Here is a 16,031-nt window from a genome sequence, read left to right as displayed (position 1 = left end):
GAGTTCAATTCCACCCTCGGCCATCTCTGTGTGGAGTTTGCATGTTCTCCCTGTGCATGCGTGGGTTTTCTCCGGGTACTCCGGTTTTCCTCCCACATTCCAAAAACATGCTAGGTTAATTGGTGACTCCAAATTGTCCATAGGTATGAATGTGAGTGTGAATGGTTGTTTGTCTATATGTGCCCTGTGATTGGCTGGCGACCAGTCCAGGGTGTACCCCGCCTCTCGCCCCGAAGACAGCTGGGATAGGCTCCAGCACCCACGTGACCCTTGTGAGGAAAAGCGGTAGAAAATTAATGAATGAATGAATATTTTGGTCATAATGGCATGGAAAACATGTTTATGATCTTCTAAATGCAATTTAAACATAATTAGAACACATATGGAGATATGTCATGTTACATATATCGGTATGGGCTGATATCGGTATTGGAAATTGAGAGTTGGACAATATCGGCATTTTGGACATCCCTAATAATAACAATGTCGCTGTAGGTTGGTTAATATGAACGTCTCATTATATGTAAATGGAGAGTTGTTGGTGTTTTTTGGAGTATATTTCAGAAGACCTTATTGATAGAATATCTTTAGAACGCACAGAAAAGAGGAAGACATGTTCATATCTTCCATAAGGCTTGTGGATGATGGGCAAAAGAGCCTTTTTCCTTTCCTTTTTATTGTCCGCTTCTGTCAACATCGACATACAGTACATAGTGGATGGCTTTTACATTTTGCCACCCCTCCCTTCTGCAGCCCACCACCACAATAGGATTGTGAAAAACACTCATATTAATCTTCCAACAACTACTGTAGCTAGAAACCACAGTGCCATCACAGTACAATCACGGCTGCCATCATCTGACACTGTGTAACTAAACACAGACCAATAGCATGGAAATGAATGAGCTTTTTCAAGGCGTCACATGATAATAGAAGGGGTTTAAATTACATAGAAAAGTCAGCATTTTATTGTTTTTGGTAGACGGCTAACAAAGCAACAACTGTATTTTTCACAAGAACTTTTTGTGTGACTGGGATTTGGGGTCATGTTGACTGATCTCTTATGTGGGTCACATGCTCTCATATCACGTATCACGGTTTGCACACAATGTACATTATACGTTCTTGTGTTCTGGGCGAGTTTGATTCCTATGACTGCGATGAAGGACATACCGTTTAAGATACAATTTTAAAAAGATTGAATGCAAGAATTAAATAAGTGTGTAATTAAAAAAAAACTCATTACTTTCAAGTGCCTTTTTAAAGGGGCACTGCACTATTTTTGGAATTTTGCTCATCATCATTCACATACATGAACACGTCTCTGTGCATTCTAGCACGAGAAAAAGAATCCAAACCTACATTGCCCTGTGTGAAAATATGATTGCTCCCCCGTTAAAACATAATAGAGATGAATTGACATCTGTCAGTCTGGAAAAAGGTTATAAAAGCTATAAAAAGTTATAAAGCTTTGGAGATCCACCAAACCACAATGAGAGCCATAATCCACAAATGGCCACAACATGAAACAGTGGTGAACCTTCCCAAGAGTGGTTCATTCAAGAGGTCACAAACGATGCTACAACAACATCCCAAAAAACTGCAGGCCTCACTTGCCTCAGGTAAGGTCTTTGGTTATACTGTAGCGTCTCCATAAGAAAGACACGGAGCAAAAATGGCAGCGTTCCAAGACCAAAACCACTGCTGAATAAAAAGAATATTAAAGGGGAACTGCACTATTTTTGGAATTTTGCACATCATTCACAATCTGTGAAACATGAACACATACTGTATTTCTTTCCCAAAGTCTTCATTTGTTTTTCTTCAGCCATTCAGAGGTGGACTTGCTGGTGTGTTTTGGATCATTGTCCTGCTAAAGAACCCAAGTTGGTTTCAGCTTGAGGTCACCAACAGATGGCCGGATATTCTAATTCAGGATTTTTTGGTAGACAGCAGAATTCATGGTTCCATTTATCACAGCAAGTCTTCCAGGTCCTGATGAAGCAAAGTAAGCCCAGACCATCACACTACCACCACCATATTTTACTGTTGGGATGATGTTGTTTTTCTGAAATGCGGCTTTACTTTTATGCCAGATGTAATGGGACACACATCTTCCAAAAATATTTCTTAGGAATTGAGCCTTAATGTTCTTTATGTTCAGCAGTGATTTTGGTCTTAGAGCTTTGCCATGCAAGCCTAGTGTCTTTTTTTATGGAAGACTCTGACCTTAACTGAGGCGCTTTGGATGTTGTTGTGGGGTCTTTTGTGACCTCTTGGGTGACTCATTTCTGTGCTCTTGGCTGGCCTCTCCTGGGAAGGTTCACCACTGTTCAATGTTTTCATCATTTTTGGATTTGTGTCGCCACGGACTAATATTTAAATTAGTCACACCACTTTATATTTGGGTATGCTGAGGATTCCTGGAATGGATTAATTGGAGTTACATTATTTCTTATTTGACAAAGTGAGATTCGGTTAGCATTGGTTTGGGTAAGAGCTGGATGTTCTGGAACAAATTAATGATGCTCACCATGTAAGGAAGTAAGTAGAACCAGACTGTAAATAAATACAATTATATGAATGATTGATAGTACGTCTTGAGTCAAATCGTACAATCTCATTGTCAAGACAATGAGAAATGTCGCAAATAGACAAAGATTGATGTCCCCCCCACAGCAGCATTGTCTCAGCTTGACCTCAAACACCCTCTGTCCTTTCACCACCCTCTGTCTTTCACATGTAATACCCTCCGTCATTGATAGTCTCCTCACATCATAGTGCCATAACTTATTTCTGGGCCTCTGCTTCTAGTTGCCACGGCAACACACCGTCTCCTCCACCACCTGTGGCTGAGATATGCTGTAATGTATAGGACGCCGCATCGGCCAATGGGATTCTTGTCTCTGGATGAGAAAATGGGGTGGGATTTCTCACTCACTGGTCCAATTGTGTAAGAACACACCAGACATCTCTGACAGTGAAATGTGTCTATGTGCTCACGTACATCAGTAAGTGACCCAGTTGTTCTGCTGCAAAAAGCACACCGGGGACAAACCAAGGCTGGATAAAATCTCATTATCTCTTTGTGCGTGTGTACATGTGTGTGTACAGGTACGTGTAATTGGACCATTAGATGAGTCATCCACTGTCTTGTCTGGGGACTGTGGCTGAAACCATGGTGGCAGGTTGTTTGTGAATTTCTGCATACAGTATATTTCATTTTATCCGTCATCAATGGCAACGACGACACTGTCACCGGCATAGTTTGTAGTCCTTGCAAAGTTATTGCTTATTAGTTGCAGTGAGGAAAGTGTGGAAGACATTCAAATGGCACAAATGTGAAAACATTCCACCACGATTTTTACTAATAAAATGAACATGATGGACAGTTTGTTGATAAAAGTGGAACCAACTTAAGTACAGTAGATTCTACTGCGTCCTTTGCTACATCACACCATCTCTATCTATTATTAGTAGTCAATTATTAGTAAAAACAAATGCATATAGTATAAGCAAAACGTACATATTCATGGTCTAAATCAGGGGTCTCAAACTCAATTTACCTGGGGGCCACTGGAGCTCGGGTCTGGGCAAAGCTGGGCCGCTTCAGGTTTTCAAAAAAAAAAAAAACGCATTTATTAAAAACAGAAAAATATACAAACTTTTTCAGTGCTTTGGTTCCGATTTTCTACAATAAAAGCTCTGATAAAACATTCCACTGTTCTCAAATATCTTAATTTTTATTTTTCTTCACAAAATAAGATGAAAAATAAATAAACAAATCAAGAATAAAGAAAATCAATCAATCAGTAATAAATAAATATAATAATAATAATAATAAAACGGCAAATAATAAAAACTTAAGAAACCACATATAGTTGGTGGGTAGACAAATTATTTTTTTCAGATTAAAATGAACAAAGCATTATTAGAGCCCTGTAGACATGACAAAACATGACTATAGTCACATTTATACTCTTTTTATTTACAACATATTGCGCAACTGCAGGGTCTTGAGACACATGCTAACTCGCAAACTAGAGAGCTAGCGACCTAAACGGTAGCCTTCAAGTTATTTCCTTTAAACTTAAATAGCCAAAAACTTACCACTTCCACACGGATAGGGAGGATAACTATTAACAGTTATTTAACCTTTAACATGAACATTAATCAAACGTAATAATTTTTTCTGGGTACATGATACCATACAGCATCCATATCAAACTTGCACGGGCCGCACTAACATTAAACTTTCATTTCAAGGCGGGGGCCTCAACCGCGTGTTTGAGACCCCTGGTCTAAATGGTACTTTTCATAGTGTAGAGAGTGGCCGACAGCAGCTCCTGTGTAAATGTCCACTGCATGCTACGTGTTCTCTTGTTGTTAATAAAGCGAATAGTGTCTCGTGAGTCTCTCAAGTATTATTCTACACTGGTTTCTATGTTCCATTGCAGACACAATAGCCTCTAGGAAGTACGGTCAGCGATAACTATCTATTTTCTATTAGTATGTCTACTATATTGGTCAATACAGGAGTAACGGTGACTATAGGGGTGTAAATCCATGTCTACAGGGCTGTAATACTGTTAAAAAAACATATTTAGAAGGTCATAAACACGTTTTCAATGCTCTAACTACTGGAGACTATCCCAGCTGTCTTCGGGCGAGAGGCGGGGTACACCCTGGACTGGTCGCCAGCCAATCACAGGGCACATATAGACAAACAACCATTCACACTCACATTCATACCTATGGACAATTTGGAGTCACCAATTAACCTAGCATGTTTTTGGAATGTGGGAGGAAACCGGAGTACCCGGAGAAAAACCCATGCATGCAAGGGGAGAACGAGGGTGGAATCAAACTCGGGTCTCCTAGCTGTGAGGCCTGCGTGGTAACCACTCCCACCGTGCACTGAGTAAACAATGAAAAAATATATCTACTAATCTATCTACTAATATCATTTCTACTACGTTACCTTGCATTGCTCCTCTCGAGGCTACACTGGTCTGCACATTGTGTGTGAACTACCAAAGTATTACACTTATTAATATTGAATACAGCTTCCCGGAAATTCACTTAGCGTGGTTGGGTTTTGAACCAATTAACCACGATAACCTGTAACATGATTTTAGCCTGTTACTGTCATAATATAATAGTCCCCCTTTTATCACAGGTAATTGGTTCCAGGATTTCTGTGGATTCGATATTAATTGATGGAATATTTTCATAATTATTGCATAGAAAACCTGTTACAATCTTCTAAATGTGGGTTTTAATATTATTCAAGCCCTCTACATATGAAATAACACCCATATGGTCACCTTTACGGCTGCATGGCAGTCGAGTGGTTGGCGCGCAGGCCTCACAGCTTGGAGACTGGAGTTCGATTCCACCTTCGGCCATCTCTGTGTGGAGTTTCCATGTTCTCCCCGTGCATGCGTGGGTTTTCTCTGAGTACTGCGGCTTCCTGTCAAAAACATGCTAGGTTGATTGGCAACTCCAAATTGAATGTGAGTGTGAATGGTTGTTTGTCTATATGTGCCCTGTGATTGGCTGGCGAGTACACCCAGTCCAGGGTGTACCCTGCCTCTCGTCTGAAGACAGCTGGGATAGGCTCCAGCACACCTGCAGCCTTTGTGAGGATAAGCGGTAGAAAATGAATGAATGTTTGGTTTATTTTGGTAAAGAACGGGAATACAGTGGAACCTCTGTTAGCGTATGATTCGGTTTAAGACAATTTTGCCTTGGTTGGTGTGCATTAGCTCTGTCGCCCTTCTATGACATCATCAGTGGTTGCAGACAAACACAGTTATGCCTTGAAAAAGATGAGAAACACTACATCAAAAAGTGTTTTGTTTTATGTCCTGAACAGATTAATTGGATTTGCATTATGTCTTATGGGAAAGCTTGATTCGGTTAGAGCACGTTTTGGTTAGAGTCATATCTTCTGGAACGAATTAATAACGCTACACTATACAGTTCTGTACTTCATACATTGTGTAATTAAGGCTCCATCTCCATCTTTGCACAATGATTACATCATCGGTCAAATTCGATTTGTACTCTACAGGCATTTATTTCCATCGCAGAGCATCAAATTATCGTCAACATGAGTGTTTCTCGCTTCACCTGCTTTACCGTGAGTCACCGTCACCTCCCGTTGTGCATGAAACCTGCCCACAGACTGCTCATGCTTTGATGAGTCCACCTTCAGCTTACTATTCCTTCTCTCTTATGGGAGCAGAAGTGAGAATACATTGTTTATGTCGATAGAAAGTCTGACAAATCAGTTCCATATGGTTAGCCTGATCCTACGTCTTAGCAGATGCAGTGGTCCATTGGTCAGCGAGTGGGGAGCAGAGAGAAAGGATGTGGATCGGGTGAAATGAGGGGGAAAATGGAATAAGTGGAGAGCGACACAGAAAAGCTTTTAAATGAAAATCTTTAAGAATGTTCATGATTAACTTATCCAGTCGCATTTCAACATTCTTTGGCTCACTTCTGGACTTGGCAAATTATGACATGCTGCTGTCTACACCCCACAGCATAATTCTTTCCATTTTCTATGTGGATAGGGCAATGAAAGAAACATCATGCGTTCATTATTTTTAATACTCCGGGATTCTAGACGGATTGACAGACATTATTACATTACAAAATGTTTCCTAAGTCACCTGCTCAACTGTACACAGATGGATCTGTCCACATTAATGATCCTTAGCGTTATTGTACTTTGCTTGGCGAGTTTAATTTCCACATGCACTCCCCATCCAAGGATGATAGTCACTCCTGGAAGCGCATGGAAGCGTTTGCAGCTGCAGCTCTCATATAATAGGATGTGCTGCCAATAAAGTGTTTCCCACAGGATTGTAATCTATCTGTGGTGTTTGTGTACTTGCATGTGCTATATAATATCATGCACGGCCCAAAAAAAGCAGTGGTCCATTCTTTACTTTTTTCTCCTTTTAAAGTGCAACCCAAATAAAGTTTGCCGGGCTTGGCTTGAGCACAAAACTATTGAAACTATTGTTGTATTTTGCATCGACAATTAATCACACCACAAAGACTAGGGACTTATAATTTAACTGTTTTGAAACTCATCTGGAACACATTTCTGCCTATTTTGACACTACAAAGCTCATGAAGCCAGCATGCCTGCATGCTAACTTATTTGTGCACACACAGCTGTGGACAGGCAGACATAGAGTCATATAAACAGAAGTGAAACCATGTGATGGTGCAGTAATTCCAGTCCCTGTCGTACAGTATGTATCTTGGCAATATGGAGTCTGGCTGGAAAGGCAATGACTGCACAGATAATTGGTGTAAATATTGGAGCCCATTAAAGTGGGGCAAGTGAGGACTGGAAGGGACACAAAGCTCTGGGTTGAGATTGGAATGCGGAGCTGAACAAACAAGGCCGAAATAGAGGATGAGCGAGCAGACAAAATTAAACGAGATTAAGAGTCTTTTTTTTCATGCATTACATGAAAGAGTTACAATGGAACCATGCAGCTCTTCATGCAAATACTTCAGTGTTTTCTCAAATGTGCAGCAGTGATGGGAAACTCCATGTGGGTACTCTATTCACTAAAGTCACGTGTTACAAAGTACATGGGCAAGAAGTTGCATGTACATGTTTGTCAACCTGTGAGTCAGTAATACTTGAGTCTTCATCAAGCACCCGTGAGTCAATGAAACTTGCTGGCTGAGCAAGTGAAATGTTTTGTCAAGTGGGAAGAATAATTAATATGTTGCTTTTTCCACTGGATTAATACGTTTATGGAAATGCAGTTAGAATGCAGAATCAGTGAAACTTGAGTCTTCGTCAATCTGTGAGTCACTGAACACACGTCTTTGTCAACTCATGAATCAGTGAATCGGGATTAATATGTTTATGGAAATGCAGTACACGCCCAAACAACTCAAGTATTTGTCACGTGAATCAGTGAAACTTGTGTCTTCGTCTATCCATGAGTCACTGAAACTCAAGTCTTCGTCGAGCACCCGTGAGTCAGTGAAACTCAAGTGTTCGTTGAGCACCCGTGAATCACTGAAACTCATTCTTCGTTGAGCACCCGTGAGTCAGTGAAACTCAAGTGTTCGTTGAGCACCCGTGAATCACTGAAACTCATTCTTCGTTGAGCACCCGTGAGTCAGTGAAACTCAAGTGTTCGTTGAGCACCCGTGAATCACTGAAATTAGTGTATTCGTAAGTCTGTGAGTCACTGAAGTGCATGTCTTTGTCAACCCACGGGTCAGTGAAACTCAAGTCTTCATCGAGCACCGGTGTGTCAGTGAAGTGACCAGATCTGTTCCTTTTTCACGGGACATTTAGGCCAACACAGTACCCGCCCAAGCAACTCAAGTCTTTGTCGAGAACATGTAAATCACTGAAACTTGCATCTTCGACAATCTGTGAGTCACCGAAACACACGTCTTTGTCAACTCATGAATCAGTGAAGCTTGTGGGTTGACCAAGTCAACTGTTTATTTTGTCGAATCTGTGATGCGGTGATGCAAGGGGACCAGATCTGTTGTTTTTTCCACGGGACTATTACATTTATGCGGTACACACTAACTATCTAAGTCTGATTCCAGCAGTGAGACTTGAGTCTTCGTCAATCCATGAAGTGCACGTCTTTGTCAACCCATGTGTCAGTGAAACTCACGGGTTGAGGCAAGGACCTTTTTCACAGGATATTTATGCAAATACAGTACACGACCAAACAACTCAAGTCTTTGTCACGTGAATCAGTGAAACTTGAGTCTTCGTCAATCAATGAGTCAGTGAAACTCAAGTCTTCGTCGAGCATCCATGAGCCAGTGAAACTCTGGTGTTCATTAAGCACCCGTCAATCACTGAAATTGGCGTATTCGTCAGTCCGTGAGTCACTGAAGTGCACGTCTTTGTCAGTCCGTGAGTCACTGAAGTGCACGTCTTTGTCAACCCACGAGTCAGTGAAACTCAAAATCACAGGTTGAGCAAGTTGATCTGAGGCAAGGACTTTCTCACAGGATATTTAAGCAAATACAACTCGAGTCATCGTCGAGCACATGTGAGTCAGTGCAACTCATGGGTTGAGCAAGTGAAATGTTTGTTTTGTCTCGTCTGTGATGAAATGGCGATACAGAGCTTATTTGAGGACCAGGTCTACATTTATAGAAAAGTGCCAGTACCAGTCTCACAATAAATGACATATTAACTGCTTTCCTTTTTAAATTTAGCTAGTGGTAGCCGGGGTGAGTAAGTGAACAAGTTAATAACGACAAGTACCCGTGAGTCCTGATTCACTGAACAACTTGCAGTTACACTGGACTTTTTTTTGAGCATATAATACTAGCCAAGTTTATTCACTTATTAACAAAAGGGCTTGTAAATTCGGTGCTTCTTATTTTCTCTGCAGCCATTTGGACATTTTTGTTAGGACGATGTAGACAGCTAAATTTAAAAGCCACTCTCTGGCTTTGTCTCTGCCTTCTGTGACCAAACGGTGTCAAGTACAAAGTTATATGTAAATCAGCTAATTAGAACCGCACTGGCATATATTTCTGTCTGTTGGACTAGATGTACTGTAGGTACGTATGGAATTCACAATTCAGAACAGCACATATGCTAAATCTGCTCTAGTCTTAATCACATGCAGTGCATGTGTTTTTGCACATACTTCAAGCAACATTTTTACTTTAAAATGTCATCTTCAAAATGGTTTTGATGGTACAATGCCTTGGAATGGGACCAATGCATCATTATGACAACCCTGGATGACCTACTTTAGTAGTACTAACTTTACTTTACTGCTGTTGTAATGCTTATACAAACTTTGTTGCATGCAAAAAGGTTGAGACAATGTTTATTTTAAACAGAAGAGTTTTGTTTGTGCAAGTGGAGGCCAGTCGTAATAATCCATACAGCATTTGTATGCTTTTAGTCATGAATCTGCCCTGATTTATATGCATCAGGTTCGAGAACATTTAGACCTCAGGAGTAACATATACCCGCTCGCATATGTCCCCAGATAATATATCATGCCACGCTCAACTTCATCGTTAAAATGCTGACCTGTGACCTCATTGGGTTCGGTAAGCAACTGAAAAAGCCGAGTTTAGATTGTTCGCTATCTAGCTATCTCTGCATGCCTATGATAAAGAATGCAGTGACCTACCCGGTACCGCACCTAAGTAGGTTAACACAAATCACATCTAGTACTTCTGTGTACTCTGTGACCCAGGTGTGTTTAAATATTTAAAACGGCAAGTGCTTCACAACTCTTACAGCCCTAATTATGTTTTTCTCCTACCAAGTCCTGCATTCAGTCCAACGTCGCTTCCCCCGATGTGACAGATTTGAAGTTCAGATATCAGGTAGCCTCGTATATAGGTTCCACGTGACATCTTCAGAAAGCTATGGACTGTATGTGGCACTTGCAACACCAGCGGTTGAAGCGCCTCCAGTGTTAAACATGCACTCAGTCAACTGTAAGACTTCCAAATGTAAGCAACTGCAAATTCTGACCACTTTTGATAGTAGCAGTATTCTCTGTAGACGGGTAGAAGGGCGTTTCCCCCAGTGTGCTGAAAGACAATCCTGACAGTAATTAGCCCCCTTTTCCACAAAAACAAAACACACCTGGAGTAACCTTTTTTTTACCCCACTAGATTTTGCTGGAAACACGGCGGGAGCGGATTTCAAACTACCGGGGGAAATAGGAAAGGGGTGGGTAACTGTGGTTTATACAGCAACATGACTTGCAGTGCTATTGTAGCATGCTCGAGTCCGATGCAAGGTGTAGCTTGTACAAAAAAAAAACTAAACCATCCAAACACACATGATGCACAAAGTAACCTACTTGTGGGCATATATCATATATACGCCCAATACTCAAAAATGCCCATATATTACCGCCACAAGGCATGCTGGGTAGCTTGTGGTACTCTTTCTCCCAACATTTTGCTCTTTGTCGCATTTTTGCTTGATTGAAAAATACGTTGAGGACCACATAGTTATTTTTTATAGTTCCGCTGTGTCAGCTGCCTACCCAGCATGCCTTGCGAGCGTTTTGAAGTAAACGTTTTAAGTTACATGTTATGTTTATGGATCATCTGCCCCCTATAACTACCCCCTCCCCACCTTCGAGGCACTACTTTACTCATGATTGGGCACTTACTTAAAGGTACACTACTGATGATGTGTCCCAAAATGTAACACCTTCCTGTTTTGCCATGAGTTATTTCTTCAATTCAATACGGTTTCATGCCTAAATAACCCAAAATGGTGGAGCCGAAGAGAGTAGAAATTGGACTGTGTGGAATCAGGTTGGAAAGAATTACCTCTAGCCCAGGAATGGACAAACCTTTTGATGCGTGGGCCACAATGGATTCAAAAATTTGGCAAGGACTCTGAGCCAGAAGCAGATGGATGGAGTGTTTGTGTGACTAATTAACATGTAAAAACCATGTGCTTTTGTTCCTTGTTTCAAGGTTACTTCTTTCACCATCTGGCAGTTGCTTTGCATTACTGCATGCATTAAGTGTTTTACCAGGACAAGATGACAGAGCAACTCATAAAACAGAATAGAATTTGACAGCATTTCACTGAATAAGGCACTCTCACAATTCCAACTATGAGGAAGGAGTCTTTACTACTTAGTGGGATTATTTCCTCCCTAATTTAATCAGTTATGCGTCAACCTCCAGGACATTTTTGCAATATAACAAAAAGGCAACAAACCGCATGACGTAACAGGAAAACAAACTTTAAGAATAAAATATCACAACAGCTCACAGCTTCTATGTAAACCCCCACTCTGCTTTGTATAAAAGCCTCATCTGCTGCTGTGACACGGTCCCTTACATTAACTTATCGAAAGAGAAGAGCCTCTAATTGGAATCGAAATGCGCAACTAGTTCAAGGCTTATGCTAGCTTCAAAATAGCATTGGAAATCCTGTTTATGGTGACAGATTGAGTGTTAAAGTGTAAATAAAATCATCTGGAATAGTTGGCGGAACTGTTTTATGGGCTTAATAGGTTGTTAAAGCCAGCGGGCCGTAGTTTGCTCTTGCTCATTCTAGTCAATCCTTTGCTATATAGACAGTATATATACAGTATATAACACTATTTGTAACATTGGTACAGTACGTGACAAAAAAAAATAAATAAATAACTTAATATACGTATATGGGTCAAAATTGGCCCGAACACCATAGATGTTTCTTTAGTGATTAATTTTAAAATGAGAAAAAAATAAAACTAATTGATTTAAGAAATATGTTCTATAGCCCTCAGTAATAGCCAGGTAACAAAAGAACCTTCAATTTATTAATATGATTCTTTTGACGTTCGTTTTACCATTTTTAGAAATTTAAATCGAGGTGTATAGTGACCAAAAAAAGGCCTACATGCCCACACCAAAAGTATTAAAACCAACATTTTCATGGATGAGGAAGCCTAAGAAGGTAACCAAGACACAAGAAGCAAATTTGATGGTAACTTTTGGTTTTTAGTGTATTTCATAGCTGATTTAATACATGGGTCAAAACCGACCCGTTAACATAAGAGATGATACCAGAAAGCTAACACAAGAGGAAGGTTAAAAAAAAAATATATATATTAGGAAAGCAGGAAGTGAACAAATGTAACAGTTACTGATTGTAAAAGTACCAGATGGAGGGGTAGGATTTAATAAGCTTTGCTTCTTCCTACTCCTTTTGGACATGTGGAACTGTGAACTGATTATGTGATGCACTCAATTGTAATCTGATGCATGTTCAAATGAAATAAAACCATTACCATTACCATTGTAGCACATCAATTAATTTGAAGTCACAATAATCAGATTTCATATTACTGTCTTGTTCACATGGACAGAATTTGCTGACTCCTAATTTGCGCAACCATTGCTTTATGGTACTGCCGCCTTATGTTCAGGTCACATGGGAAACATGATGATACCAGATGTGAACAGTACTTGAATCAGGTCACTTCAGGTCGCACTGTATATATTCAGGGTACCTATATGGTTGCACTGGTGCCCCCATCAGGAACTTGTAACACAGTGCAGGTTCATACAGTATATTATTTTTGAGAGTAGGACAACTCTAACGGGTTTTATTTATATATTAACTTATTAATCTTTAATTGTGACATTGTCTCATCAATAGACGGTGATATTAAATTAGAGCAGACGTAGAATCCTCAGGTATTAAACCTGACATTTGGAAAAACTTACTTTTTTCCCAAGTGGAAAAAGCATGTCCATAGGGGGAAAAAAAACCTTCCATTACAAAATATTTTTTCTAGTGGTCAGCAATGGTGAGATGTTGTGGAAACCACTAGATGGCAGCACACACAGATTTCTAACAGCCTCTTCTCCCACATTATTCACTATTCACTGTTGGCTATGATGCACACTTAATCATTTAGGTTAATAAGGAATAAATTCTCTCTAAGTTATCTAAGATGAAATTTTAATGACTTGCAATCCAGATTTTTCTGCCTCCTAAGTCACATCTTCTGATAACGCATCATGTGGTTTCTCAGTTTCAATTGTTTCTTTGTCCACTTTGATTTTGATGCCTCATCTACTGTATCTGATAAAGTCATTCATTTTCTGTAAATGTCAACTCCAGGAATGTTCTAGCACGTTTCACTGCAGATGCACAGCTGGACTCGCCCAACAGGTCCTTTCAGTTTGCGGTCTGATTGTGGGATTGGAAGATCCCAGCCAAGTCTGTTGTCGGCACTGTGAAAGCAAAATAGTTAAAGGTGATTGTTTATTTACATTGACAGCTCTGATGTGAAATGTTGCGCTGCTCAGGTTCAAATGAAAGTTCCCTATAGCGCTATTAACCGATACCGATACCGATATAGGCAGCAGGTCTGCCCTTAAACTAATGTCAGGTCACATCTTGTGTAATGAATGAACCCATAATGCGTTTTTTACTGTGAGGCCACAAATAAAACTTAAAAAATATTGGATTATGCAATACAAGTTAAGTCATTCAATCCCAGCCAAGTTGTCCATCTCTGTACCGGACATTTTTCATGATTTGGACCGATTTTTCAAGAATATTGTGTTCTATTTTTTCTAGCTTATATCTCTTCCCTAACAAATACATATGATAGTGTGAATGCAGACATACAGGAAAGCATGATGCCACTAGCTTTCCCTTGGAATAGTGTCTCTGTCATTACCATGGCAACCCCGGTAAGCCTATTTCGGGAGCGTGGACACCCCCTCATGTTGTGTAATGCTTTGTTACTTTTCAGAATTGCACACTGCTTTTACAAACTTCAATAAACTACTGTTGCTTGGATTTTGTAATTGTATTTTTTTCAAGTTGGCTTTATTGTCTGTTGTTTGCATTTTTTTTGTACTTTTATGTTTATCTTTACCTTTTGTACATTTTTTTTTCATTTTGACTTATTGTATTACCACATTGGTCCTAAACGTCACTCAAAAACCAAACATCTCTGTCACTTAGCTGCTTGATGGCAATGTTGGCTGATCTTTCCTTCTGTTCCCTCTGTAAACAAACTTTCCTGGCTTTGTCTGATTGGTGACACGCTTTTTCCACCAATCGGAAGTTGGTATCGTGTGTTTTGTTTGTTTACTTCGGCTTTCAAAGTGGTTGGCATCCTACGGCAAAAGTCTTCACATATGAGAAATAACATGACGATGCAATGACAAATTGATGGTGAACATTATTCATCATAAATCCGGTTTTGCTTGGCAGTTTTGCAGCATTTAAAGACTCATTGGTAGATTGAAGTCTTTGCTTTGTGTAAATCTGTATTAGTGAGCCTCCATAATTCATCCACCTGACAGATGTGGCATATCAAGATGCTATTTAGACATGATTATTGCACATGGGCTGTGAGATCAGCATCTGCTGTGACCACCAATACAGTTGAAACTGCACATTTTGGGCATAACTGTGAAATAATCATGCTCAGATATCAGGGCTCGACAATAACGATGTACCGATGGCCCGGGGCAAGTTCAAACAAAATTGGGGCAAGTAAATCCAATCAGTGATATTCCCGTCGGGCAGGTGCACTTTGGCATACCATACTGCCAAGAGTTTTTTTTAAAGCGGTTCTTGTTGGGTGTTGGTAAAACACGGACTGTGTAATTCCGGTGGTAATTTGCAAAACAATCCTTGCAAATCTTGAAATGGACCAATCAGAATCGTTTATTTAGACCGCGGTCCGCGTTTTACCCACACCCGTTCTTGTTCGCGATCAACCAATCAGCGATGGTTTGACTAGGAAATCATCTATCATGGCGTCCCTGCCAACATGGTCTAATTCTTCAACAACTTCTGAAGGAAAACAGCAAAAAGTGATGAACCAGTGCCTCCTAAACAAGTATTTTATTAGCGGCAGCAAATCAAATGATGGCACAGGTGAGTGAATCACATTGCTGTGACAATTTGAAGTGGTCACAATGAAACACCACCCATTAGATCCAATACCAAGTGCTGATTTTGCACAAGCTACAAAATCTAGCGCTTCCATTTCTCTGTGTATTTTTCTCACCTTTGCTTCACAAATTATTGTCGGACCATTGAGCATTTTTTTTTATCAATGGTCATCGTCATGATCTATGTAGGAAAACAACCACAAAAAATGATGATCATTTCATCTTTATTTGAGATTCTCATGTGATGCCACAAAAATGAGATGATATCATTATGGCAGTTTTTTCATTTTACATGGGGCAAGTTCGGGCAAGTAGTTCTCACCTTAAGGATTCCCCATGGGCAAGTCATTTTTGTTGAGCCCTGATATATGCTTTGAATTGATGTGATCACGTTGTAGAATGTCTACATTTCAGTTTTACCATTTGAATTGACCGTTTTCCCCCGTCTCTCCTTTTCCAGCTTCCCTTTGCTTCAGCTGCTCTTGTGCCCACCATGTTCCTCCAAGCCAATGGCTGTAACCATTCCCAGACGGCTGCCAATTGAAGGGTCTGCAGGCAAATCCTGAACAGGCTGGCAAGGCCGGCATCCGCCTCATTGT

At 40.2% G+C, this 16,031-nt stretch overlaps 1 protein-coding gene across 3 annotated transcripts in view; it reads left to right on the top strand.

Moving 5' to 3' along the window:
- The window catches only part of LOC131103035 (thyroid hormone receptor alpha), an 89,018-nt gene that overhangs the window by 29,474 nt on the left and 43,513 nt on the right, over positions 1–16,031 (top strand). For 2 of the 3 annotated variants that reach the window (XM_058048888.1, XM_058048886.1), the window contains exon 3: positions 15,893–16,031. This exon is cut by the window's right edge and continues 90 nt beyond it. The gene's annotated coding sequence lies outside the window, so the exon portion shown is untranslated. Of the gene's footprint in view, positions 1–5,489; positions 13,773–15,892 lie in introns of those variants that run through there. The other variant, XM_058048887.1, reaches the window with a different exon arrangement.

Source organism: Doryrhamphus excisus, chromosome 15 (genome assembly GCF_030265055.1).
Source record: "Doryrhamphus excisus isolate RoL2022-K1 chromosome 15, RoL_Dexc_1.0, whole genome shotgun sequence".
In the NCBI taxonomy this organism is placed as follows: Eukaryota; Metazoa; Chordata; class Actinopteri; order Syngnathiformes; family Syngnathidae; genus Doryrhamphus; species Doryrhamphus excisus.
This window is presented reverse-complemented; position numbering and strand designations above follow the sequence as displayed.